Below are 13,182 nucleotides of genomic sequence, written 5' to 3'. Positions count from 1 at the left end.
AAAAATTCATATAAAAATTAAATCAAATTGTTTTCTGAAAACTCCAACAGATTATTGTTCTACATCTCCTCAAGTACCACTGTGGTGATTTTCAAGTTGTTTTACTGTATCATTTTTTAATAATTGCATACCAAAGTCGACATATGCTATTGACATTGCTATATAGGCATTTTAAAAATTCATAAAAAAATGAAATCAAATTGTTTTCTGAAAACTCAACCAGATGTTTTTTCTGCATCTCCTCAAGTACCACTGTGATGATTTTCAAGTTGTTTTACTGTATCATTTTTTTAATAATTGCATACCAAAGTCGACATATGCTATTGACATTGCTATAAAGGCATTTTAAAAAATTCATAAAAAAATGAAATCAAATTGTTTTCTGAAAACTCCAACAGATTATTGTTGTTCATCTCCTCAAGTACCACTGTGGTGATTTTCAAGTTGTTTTACTGTATCATTTTTTAATAATTGCATACCAAAGTCGACATATGCTATTGACATTGCTATAAAGGCATTTTAAAAAATTCATAAAAAAATGAAATCAAATTGTTTTCTGAAAACTCCAACAGATTATTGTTCTTCATCTCCTCAAGTACCACTGTGGTGATTTTCAAGTTGTTTTACTGTATAATTTTTTAATAATTGCATACCAAAGTCGACATATGCAATTGACATTGCTATAAAGACAATTTAAAAATTCATATAAAAATGAAATCAAATTGTTTTCTGAAAACTCCAACAGATTATTGTTCTACATCTCCTCAAGTATCACTGTGGTGATTTTCAAGTTGTTTTACTGTATCATTTTTTAATAATTGCATACCAAAGTCGACATATGCTATTGACATTGCTATATAGGCATTTTAAAAATTCATAAAAAAATGAAATCAAATTGTTTTCTGAAAACTCAACCAGATGTTTTTTCTGCATCTCCTCAAGTACCACTGTGATGATTTTCAAGTTGTTTTACTGTATCATTTTTTTAATAATTGCATACCAAAGTCGACATATGCTATTGACATTGCTATAAAGGCATTTTAAAAAATTCATAAAAAAATGAAATCAAATTGTTTTCTGAAAACTCCAACAGATTATTGTTCTTCATCTCCTCAAGTACCACTGTGGTGATTTTCAAGTTGTTTTACTGTATCATTTTTTAATAATTGCATACCAAAGTCGACATATGCTATTGACATTGCTATAAAGGCATTTTAAAAAATTCATAAAAAAATGAAATCAAATTGTTTTCTGAAAACTCCAACAGATTATTGTTCTTCATCTCCTCAAGTACCACTGTGGTGATTTTCAAGTTGTTTTACTGTATAATTTTTTAATAATTGCATACCAAAGTCGACATATGCAATTGACATTGCTATAAAGACAATTTAAAAATTCATATAAAAATGAAATCAAATTGTTTTCTGAAAACTCCAACAGATTATTGTTCTTCATCTCCTCAAGTACCACTGTGGTGATTTTCAAGTTGTTTTACTGTATAATTTTTTAATAATTGCATACCAAAGTCGACATATGCTATTGACATTGCTATATAGGCATTTTAAAAATTCATAAAAAAATGAAATCAAATTGTTTTCTGAAAACTCCAACAGATTATTGTTCTACATCTCCTCAAGTACCACTGTGGTGATTTTCAAGTTGTTTTACTGTATCATTTTTTAATAATTGCATACCAAAGTCGACATATGCTATTGACATTGCTATATAGGCATTTTAAAAATTCATAAAAAAATGAAATCAAATTGTTTTCTGAAAACTCAACCAGATGTTTTTTCTGCATCTCCTCAAGTACCACTGTGATGATTTTCAAGTTGTTTTACTGTATCATTTTTTTAATAATTGCATACCAAAGTCGACATATGCTATTGACATTGCTATAAAGGCATTTTAAAAAATTCATAAAAAAATGAAATCAAATTGTTTTCTGAAAACTCCAACAGATTATTGTTCTTCATCTCCTCAAGTACCACTGTGGTGATTTTCAAGTTGTTTTACTGTATCATTTTTTAATAATTGCATACCAAAGTCGACATATGCTATTGACATTGCTATAAAGGCATTTTAAAAAATTCATAAAAAAATGAAATCAAATTGTTTTCTGAAAACTCCAACAGATTATTGTTCTTCATCTCCTCAAGTACCACTGTGGTGATTTTCAAGTTGTTTTACTGTATAATTTTTTAATAATTGCATACCAAAGTCGACATATGCAATTGACATTGCTATAAAGACAATTTAAAAATTCATATAAAAATGAAATCAAATTGTTTTCTGAAAACTCCAACAGATTATTGTTCTACATCTCCTCAAGTATCACTGTGGTGATTTTCAAGTTGTTTTACTGTATCATTTTTTTATAATTTCATACCAAAGACAAATGCTGTTTACATTGCTTTATAGGTATAAAAAAAAATATAAAAATATGAAATCAAATTGTTTTCTGAAAACTCAACCAGATGTTTGTTCTGCATCTCCTCAAGTATCACTGTGATGATTTTCAAGTTGTTTTACTGTATCATTTTATAATAATTCCATACCAAAGTCGACATATGCAATTGACATTGCTATATAGGGATTTAAAAAATTCATAAAAATGTGTAATCAAATTGTTTTCTGAAAACTCCAACAGATTATTGTTCTCCATCTCCTCAAGTTTCACTGTGGTGATTTTCAAGTTGTTTTACTGTAAAACTTTTAATAATTTCATACCAAAGTCAAGACAAACGCTGTTTACATTGATTTATAGGTATAAATATATATATATATATATATATATATATATATATATATATATATATATATACATATATATATATATATATATATATATATATATGATATCAAATTGTTTTCTGAAAACTCCAACATGTTATTGTTCTTCATCTCCTCAAGTACCACTGTGGTGATTTTCAAGTTGTTTTACTGTAAAACTTTTAATAATTTCATACCAAATTCAAGACAAATGCTATTTACATTGCTTTATAGATATAAAAAATCATCGCGGTCATCGCGACGGCAAGGTCGTGGCAGGGGAATCTAACGTCTCCGTTCCCTCCTTCACGGGAAGGAGGGTTACCTACATAACCTAAACGTTCCCCTTCAGTCGAATCACTTCCACGTTACATTGGGAACAAGGCAAGGCGAGGCAAGGCAAGGCAAGTTTATTTATATAGCACATTTCATACACAATTGCAATGCAAAGTGCTGTACATAAAAGGAATTAAAATCATAATAGCATAAAAATCATAAAAATTTAAAATAATAATCACAACAATAAAAACAGAGAATTTAAGAACATTTAAGATAATTTAAGATGAAATGTATTTTAAAATTAATTAGCACAGTATACATAAAATAATGCAGTCTGTTCGGACGTAGCACAGTGCTCATTCAATAAATGCACAACTGAACAGATGAGTTTTGAGTCTGGATTTAAATGTGGCTAATGTATTAGCACATCTGATCTCTTCTGGAAGCTGGTTCCAACTGCGGGCGGCATAATAGCTAAAAGCGGATTCCCCTTGTTTTTTGTGAACCCTTGATATTACTAACTGACTCGATCCTAGTGATCTGAGTTGTCTGTTAGGTTTATATTCAGTGAGCATATCTGCAATGTATGTAGGTCCTAGGCCATTGAGTGCTTTATAAACAAGTAAAAGTACTTTAAAATCTATCTTAAATATAATTGGTAGCCAGTGTAAGGACCTGAGGACTGGTGTGATATGCTCTGATTTTCTGGTTCTAGTCAGAATCCTGGCAGCAGCGTTCTGTATGAGCTGCAGCTGTCTAATGGTCTTCTTGGGAAGGCCGGTGAGGAGACCATTACAATAGTCCACCCTGCTGGTGATAAAGGCATGAACAAGTTTCTCCAAGTCTTGACAGGAAACAAAACATCTAATTCTTGCAATGTTTTTGAGATGATAGTATGCTGATTTAGTTACTGCTTTGACATGGCTACTGAAACTGAGGTCTGACTCCAGAATCACACCAAGAGTCTTGACTTGATTTTTTGTTTTTTGACCCCTTGCATCAAGGTACGCATTTACCTTATGAACTTCATCCTTGTTTCCAAATGCAAAGACTTCTGTTTTCTCCTTGTTTAATTGAAGAAAGCTTTGGTACATCCAACTAATTTCATCAATGCATTTGCAGAGGGAGTCAATGGGGCTGTAGTCATTTGGCGATAAGGCTAGTTAAATCTGGGTATCATCTGCATAGCTGTGATATAGCAGTTGGCACAAACCCACGTGCCGGCAGGTATACGTGCTAGCAGGTGGGAGTGTTAATGTAACCTTCCCAACGTCCTGGGGGCCAATTGTGGGGGACCCTACAGGAATGCCAGTTGTACGGAAGCATGGTTGGGGGGCGGAGCACATGAGATCTTTCCATGTGGAAATAAAAATAATTCAATATATCCATAAGTTCTTAGGGACATACGAGGGAAACAGAGGCCTTCTGGTTGACCACCGGAAAATACTGAAACATATATTGCCACAACCAGCGGGGCGAAGGAGACCCGGCAGGAGCACAGTCAGGAACTACTCCGCAACTAGCCCTGACTGCGGGGCATGGAGGACCCAGGGTTAATGGGAAAATAGCACACGGATCCACATGGGAATGGCGCAGCAAGCCGACACCAGCCGACCTCCCCTCACCTGAAGTCCTTATGTTAGGACACGGGAGGAAACAGCCTCTACGCGAAGGTTAGCACACAGCATCTCAACCTGTGGAAAGCCACGGGCTGACTAGTCAGCAACACTGCAGGAAAACTCCAGTCCAGATTGAGCCGAGATGCTATGTCCATCTCAGGACTCGATCGTGCTGAAGCGGTCTCACGTGAAACGAGCTCAACGGAAAAACGGCTGAAGCTGTCATGTGCCCCAGGAGCCTCAAAATTTTGAGAAGGACCGCTGAGTTGTGCCTGCATAATCGTAGGCACTACAGCACTGACTGCGCACTCTTGGTGGCAAGGCGGGCTGTCCTGTTGACCGAGTCTGGCTCCAGCCCGGGAAAAGAGATCCCCCTCTATTCTAGAGGGAGTCTGCTCTTCTCTCGGTTGGCCTGAAGGACCAGATGGCAGAGGTGCCGAAGCACCAAGTCCCCAAATTCGCACAACTGAACTCGCGAGTGAGCTGAAAGGCACCAGTCGTCGAGACGGTTGTAAACGCGAATCCCTGTCTGCCGAAGAGGGGACAGGAAAGCTCCCGTGGCCTTAAGAAGGATGCGGGGAGAAGGGGACTGGCCAAATGGAAGCACCTTGCACTGAAACACTCGACCCCCGGGGGCAGACCGCAGAAGGGGTCTGAGCCGGGGAGGAATCGAGACGTAACAGCGGGTGTTCTTCAACCCACCCCTGGAGACGGAAGCATACGTATACACTTCATCGTGAGCATCTGATCCGGCAGCCTGAAAAGGGGCTGAAACAGAGCTCCATCCAGGATGGGTGTTTATCCACCATTCTTTCTGGGCACGTTGAAGTAGAGACAGTAAGACCCTAACTTCATCTCGGCTGGAGGGGCAGGCTGGATCGCATCCTCCGCAAGCAGGACAGAGGCAAGCGTGCCCGAAAGAACAAAAATGTAAAGGGTACCTCTGAACCTGGGCGGACGCCTGGAGAGCTGAATCGCAAAGCCAAGCCATGCCGTACCGTCCGTATCAACCACCGCGGCAGTAGCAAGGGAATTGACCGTCGTGACCGTGGTGGGGCAGCCTGGGGGGAGACAGGGAAAAGAGACTGAACCCAGAAGGATGTACGTCCTGGAGAAGAGTCAACCTGCACTAAGCAGTGCTTACCTTCTTAAAAGAACGTCTAACACAGCCGTGAGAAATTGCTCTTTTAGTCCCGGTCTGCCCAGGCAGGAAACCGCGGCACCACTGTGCACTCAATGGGGCTTGCTCGCTGGAGAGCAGGAGGCTTTGTTGAGGCCGTGAAAACGGCCGCCCGCAGGAACACTTCTTTTTCTTCTGTCGGCTTGAGCATGAGAGGCTCTCAAAGCGAAAATACCATTCGCCAATGTTCATTGGACTTTTGAATAAGGCTCAGAGATGATTGGTCTCTCATGCGAGTTCCCAATGTAACGTCGTAGTGATTCGACTGAAGGGGAACTAATAATCTGTTTTTAGAGTTTTCAGAAAAGAATTTGATTTCATATTTTTATGTTTTTATTAATCATGTATTTATAGAGAAATATTATTGGTCCAGATTTGGTATGCAATTATAAAAACAATTAAACTGCATGTTAAGCTGCATGAAAATCACCACAGTGGTACTTGAGGGGATGAAGAACAATAATCGTTTGGAGATTTCAGAAAACAATTTGATTTCATATTTTTATAAAAAAAATGTATATCTATAAAGCAATGTAAATAGCATATGTCGACTTTTCATTAAAAAAGTATACAGTAAAACAACTTGAAAATCACCACAGTGGTGCTTGAGGAGATGTAGAACAATAATCTGTTGGAGTTTTCAGAAAACAATTTGATTTCATATTTTTATGAATTTTTAAAATGCCTATATAGCAATGTCAATTGCATATGTCGACTTTGGTATGAAATTATAAAAAAATGATACAGTAAAACAACTTGAAAATCACCACAGTGGTACTTGAGGAGATGTAGAACAATAATCTGTTGGAGTTTTCAGAAAACAATTTGATTTCATTTTTTTATGAATTTTTAAAATGCCTATATAGCAATGTCAATAGCATATGTCGACTTTGGTATGCAATTATTAAAAAATGATACAGTAAAACAACTTGAAAATCACCACAGTGATACTTGAGGAGATGTAGAACAATAATCTGTTGGAGTTTTCAGAAAACAATTTGATTTAATTTTTATATGAATTTTTAAATTGTCTTTATAGCAATGTCAATTGCATATGTCGACTTTGGTATGCAATTATTAAAAAATTATACAGTAAAACAACTTGAAAATCACCACAGTGGTACTTGAGGAGATGCAGAACAAACATCTGGTTGAGTTTTCAGAAAACAATTTGATTTCATATTTTTATATTTTTTTATACCTATAAAGCAATGTAAACAGCATTTGTCTTTGGTATGAAATTATAAAAAAATGATACAGTAAAACAACTTGAAAATCACCACAGTGATACTTGAGGAGATGTAGAACAATAATCTGTTGGAGTTTTCAGAAAACAATTTGATTTCATTTTTTTATGAATTTTTAAAATGCCTATATAGCAATGTCAATAGCATATGTCGACTTTGGTATGAAATTATTAAAAAATGATACAGTAAAACAACTTGAAAATCACCACAGTGGTACTTGAGGAGATGTAGAACAATAATCTGTTGGAGTTTTCAGAAAACAATTTGATTTCATTTTTTTATGAATTTTTAAAATTCCTTTATAGCAATGTCAATAGCATATGTCGACTTTGGTATGCAATTATTAAAAAATTATACAGTAAAACAACTTGAAAATCACCACAGTGGTACTTGAGGAGATGAAGAACAATAATCTGTTGGAGTTTTCAGAAAACAATTTGATTTCATTTTTTTATGAATTTCTAAAATGTCTTTATAGCAATGTCAATAGCATATGTCGACTTTGGTATGAAATTATTAAAAAATTATACAGTAAAACAACTTGAAAATCACCACAGTGGTACTTGAGGAGATGAAGAACAATAATCTGTTGGAGTTTTCAGAAAACAATTTGATTTCATTTTTTTATGAATTTCTAAAATGTCTTTATAGCAATGTCAATAGCATATGTCGACTTTGGTATGAAATTATTAAAAAATGATACAGTAAAACAACTTGAAAATCACCACAGTGGTACTTGAGGAGATGAAGAACAATAATCTGTTGGAGTTTTCAGAAAACAATTTGATTTCATTTTTTTATGAATTTCTAAAATGTCTTTATAGCAATGTCAATAGCATATGTCGACTTTGGTATGAAATTATTAAAAAATGATACAGTAAAACAACTTGAAAATCACCACAGTGGTACTTGAGGAGATGTAGAACAATAATCTGTTGGAGTTTTCAGAAAACAATTTGATTTCATTTTTTTATGAATTTTTAAAATTCCTTTATAGCAATGTCAATAGCATATGTCGACTTTGGTATGCAATTATTAAAAAATTATACAGTAAAACAACTTGAAAATCACCACAGTGGTACTTGAGGAGATGAAGAACAATAATCTGTTGGAGTTTTCAGAAAACAATTTGATTTCATTTTTTTATGAATTTCTAAAATGTCTTTATAGCAATGTCAATAGCATATGTCGACTTTGGTATGAAATTATTAAAAAATGATACAGTAAAACAACTTGAAAATCACCACAGTGGTACTTGAGGAGATGAAGAACAATAATCTGTTGGAGTTTTCAGAAAACAATTTGATTTCATTTTTTTATGAATTTCTAAAATGTCTTTATAGCAATGTCAATAGCATATGTCGACTTTGGTATGAAATTATTAAAAAATGATACAGTAAAACAACTTGAAAATCACCACAGTGGTACTTGAGGAGATGTAGAACAATAATCTGTTGGAGTTTTCAGAAAACAATTTGATTTCATTTTTTTATGAATTTTTAAAATGCCTATATAGCAATGTCAATAGCATATGTCGACTTTGGTATGTAATTAAAATAAATGATACAGCATATAACATACAGGACATGCAGAACAATAATCTGCTGGAGTATTAGTTTGATTTCATATTTTTATGATTTAAAAAAATGTCTATATTGAGAAAAATGGTATAAATAAAAAAAAAAACTTTGGTATTCAATTATAAAATAATGAAACCGTTAAACAGCATGTAAATCACCACAGTGATAGGATGCAGAACAATAATCTGTTGGAGTTTGAAGAAAAGAATTCGATTTTTATATTTTTATGATTTTTTGCGCATGTCAGATTAATAGTTTTTTTTGGGGGGGAGACAGAGATAGAGAGATTGTTAATAGCATTGGTCCTGACTACGGTATGCAGTTCTTAAAAGCAGTTTAGTAACATGAAATGCGCCGCGTTAGGTCGGAGGTGTTTGTTACCGTAAATATCTATATAGGTGCGCAACGTAACTTTAGGCGGAGATGGCGTGACCGCACTTTTACGAAGCGCAGATGGTGTGACCGCAGTCTCAATACGACAACAAATAATTAGGACTCTCCTGGATTTACGTTTATAACGTTAGTTAAATATGTACCAAACAAAACTGATATAAATCAACATGGATAATAATCGTAAGGTATATAATTCCAGAAAGACTAGGAGAGGCGTTAAAATAAAAGGCGTTCGCTCGTGTCCGGAAGGAAACACGGGTAAGTTAACGTTAACGTAACGTTAAGATTAGAGTAGTAAGAACATTTTGGTAAACTGAATTTATTAATCTATGGTACACAAACGCGATAGACCTGAGCTGTTTCTATGGCCGTTTCACCGCTGTTTTGTCAGCGTCTCATGCCATCTCTAGGTGGAGTATGAGTTAAGCGAAAAATTATATCTTAATTTCCGGCTAAATGATAAAAAATTATTGTAATAATAACAATAAGCTTAAAATGTAATGGCAATGCGTTGGTTTTGTCAGGTCAGTTTTCGAAGAAAGGTTTTCCTCACGCATCAGATAACGTTAGGCCTGGCTACAGACGCAATGTCAAGTTAACAAAAATCGAAAGGGAACCAACAGATTTTCACAGTACTTAAAATTAAACTTACCTCTAAATTTCTGTGCTTCGTCTTCAGTGACATGTATTCCAGGCAGCTTCTTTCAGTTTTTGAATAAGATCCTCCGTGTCTCCGTCGACAGCGTCAGAAATGAATTGAATGATGTCCTGAATAATAACCGGCGTCACGCACAATCTCATTTTCAAAATGCACAGCGCGGGCTACAATCCCATTGGACGACACGAAAAGGCTGGCTTCGAAAATATGTATTTGAACTGAGGCAAAGTAGTACACCATATATAATGTTTAATAAACGTTAAATAGTTTTGTATACTACACTGTGCTTTTGCTAATTACTATTAGTATGTGTATTTGTTTAACTCTGCATTAAAAACAAAACTTAAAACAGCTCTTATATCAGTTTAAAATTACAATTAAAAATGCAGACCTACTTTAATACAAATGCTTTACGTTTAAAAGTTATTATCTTGATGTTCTGCATAAACACTAAAATGTAATTTGCGTGTGTACTGTTCAGAACTGGTCAGAAAGATGAAGGCTCTTGAACATATTTGGTTATTTTGTGCATCTCTTCCAAATAACTAACAACTCATGAAAATGATTATCTTGCTATGTTTAATTTTGGGTGACTATTTCATACACTTTGGCTTACTTCTTTGGTCACACAAGTGATTGTACCTTTCTTTGGGGATTAAATGGTACAAACGTGGACCCTCTGCCAGTTGGAAACATATCTGTACCTTTTTTACCCCTAAATGGTACATATGAGTACTCTAAGGTGCAACTATGAACCATCGAGGGTACAACTTCACCATTTGTACCCTAAGTGTCACAAATGGACCCCAACCGTACCCTTTTTTCTGACAGTGCAGAGGTGGTTTGACGGAACGTGGTCCTTCTGTCTCAGTGACTGTTTGTTTCACAATGACACACCCGCCCCCAAACACATCAACACACAGATCACATCCTTGTCATCGCAGCTTCCCCGTGAGCGTGAGAGCGTCTAATCGCAAAGGGACCTTAGATCAGTGGCCGTCAGACAGTCGCCGGCTTATTACAAGCCATTCATCACCCACATCTCTGTTTTGAGCTCCTCTGCACCTTGGGGAGCAGCTTTTTACGGCCCTTTGTTTACCCATCAATCTGTTCATGCTTTTCTTTTCCATCCTCTTCATCACGTCTTTCTTTGACATCCATATCACTAGGCCCTTAAACCATTTAAAAGCCATATACATGCCAGCAACTTCCTTTGTTGGCTTTGGATGCAGCACCACAAAACAGATCAAATACAATTACAATCATTCCTTGATTGCTCTTATTGGGGCAAGACAGCTGTTAAGTGGGAATATATTTTACAGACAAGCTTTAATGGCTTATTTACTGTAGCTTCCATTCGAATAAATATCTTAAAATATTCATAGATTGGTGATCCAAGCCACTGGAGAGATGTGAGGTGATAAGTTCAATCAAATTCAATAAAAACACATACTGTAACTCACACGTCAATATTTTTTTCCTCACACTTTTAAAGTTTTATCTGAGGGTAATATTTGAAAAATTCTTGGCTGGCAACCGAAAATAAACCTCAAGCACTGCAGGCATTTTACTTGGAAATACTTTCAATGCTGCAAAACTGTTTAACACTCTTTATGTTGTCAGTCATGGTTTTATTATGTAGCATAGTACATAAAACCATCAATTTGTGTAACGTTTTCATGCATTTACATGCAGGAATGCTTGGTTATCCATGCCTGACAACCTTGCAAAGTTACTGTCCTCCTTATAGCTCAATCACAAATGTTTAGGTGGTGTGACGTACATGCTTTAATAATCCCTAAAGGGGTCAACCATTTAAAGCTTTTATTAGCGCTTCTACTTTGACGTCCCTGAGGCAAATGTGGTATGATTTCTATCTTAAAGCGACATATTTATCTTTCAGGCTCAAGTTCTGCCGGAGAGCCGCCTTTGGTTGCAAATTCAACCCCCATGCTGCCACATTAACGGTGTAATATTGAGGTACTGATAAATCTATAGTTTCACTGTAGTGCTCTGGGGCTTAATCAGCTTGCAGTTTGAGACAGATCGAACTGGAATTACTTTCATATGAAACTCAGCTGAACTTTTTGAGTAAAAAACAATCGATTGGTTCCCACTCCCTGCCTATTATCTTCTGCCTGCCTCTCTGAAGGTATTAACATCCATAATGATTTTTCTTGGGAATCAGATGGTGTGAGAGATCCTGAGCGCGGCGGATCATTTGGGAATAGGATAAGAGAAGCCTCTCCGCCTCAGATTCACATCATCTGATTGTATGGTTTGCTACCTTATTTACGCAGACCGGCTGCCATGGAAACCTCGAATCGATTGGGTGATGCTCCGTGCGGGGCCAGGAGTTATTATGGCATATTGGTTTTTCTGGACCATTCTGACACCTTTTAAAATGCACATTAGCTACGGTTTCCCACATATCTCGCCTGCCATATGGACTCACCTCAGCATTAGTTCCACTCCACTTTGAAGGGCAGTGTTGCTGTGGCCTCAGCTTTTCCCTACCTGCACGGAAAATGTGGAACTTGCTGGGTCTGCAATAAAAAAGGTCTTTCTAGTACACTCTGCATATGTGTGTTTACCTAACGAATGTAATGATGCATTGAGATGCAGTCGTTCAAATATGCACAATTACAATAAGCGCTTTCTACTGTACATATTAATAACCTATGAGTATGCGTTGGCTGTCATGCCTATAAGCCTATAAGTGTTTACACTGTATGAAATATTGCAAGGCTTAGAAATATTTAACAAATATTAATGATAAGGAAGACAATTGTAATATTATCTTTCATAAAGCACAGAATATTGCAATTTTTTTTGGTATCCACCTTATTCTTCAACACGGAAGTAAGCCTACCAAGACTATAGGGAAATAATGATAAAACTGTTTGCACTACAAACCAGTATGTTCATAATTAAGATAATACATTAAAATTATATGGTAAGACACACCAATTTGCAATATCAAGCAGCATAACAAGCTGTTTTGTACAACTAAAAATAGCTGGACGTGGATGAGACCAGAAGCCAGACCCATAAAATTTACAAATGGCCTCACCTACTCTTACGGGATAAAAAAAAGGTGGATAAGAAACATTTACAGGTAACTGTAACTGTAAAAAAGGCTTAAAAAGGGAATGAGTTGATCAGAAATTCACAAGCATCCAAAAATATTGGACACTGTTTTGCTGTAACAGTCTCACAAAGCAAAACACTTCCTTTTTAGGTAGATAGAGAATTTTACAAATCATCTGCTGAATAAGTTTTATCACTCTGCTTTATTTGTGATTGAAGCAGTTTTGAAGCAGTGAAGCATGTTACAGTCTCTTCTACTGCACCCATCATTTATCAGGGTAAAATTAATTTTATTATACAAGGAAGGAATTTGCTAAGTACTGTAAAAACTATTTTCAGAAAAACCCATGACTGTAAAATACAT

This window comes from Garra rufa, chromosome 11 (assembly GCF_049309525.1).
Source record: "Garra rufa chromosome 11, GarRuf1.0, whole genome shotgun sequence".
Taxonomy (NCBI): Eukaryota; Metazoa; Chordata; class Actinopteri; order Cypriniformes; family Cyprinidae; genus Garra; species Garra rufa.
This window is presented reverse-complemented; position numbering follows the sequence as displayed.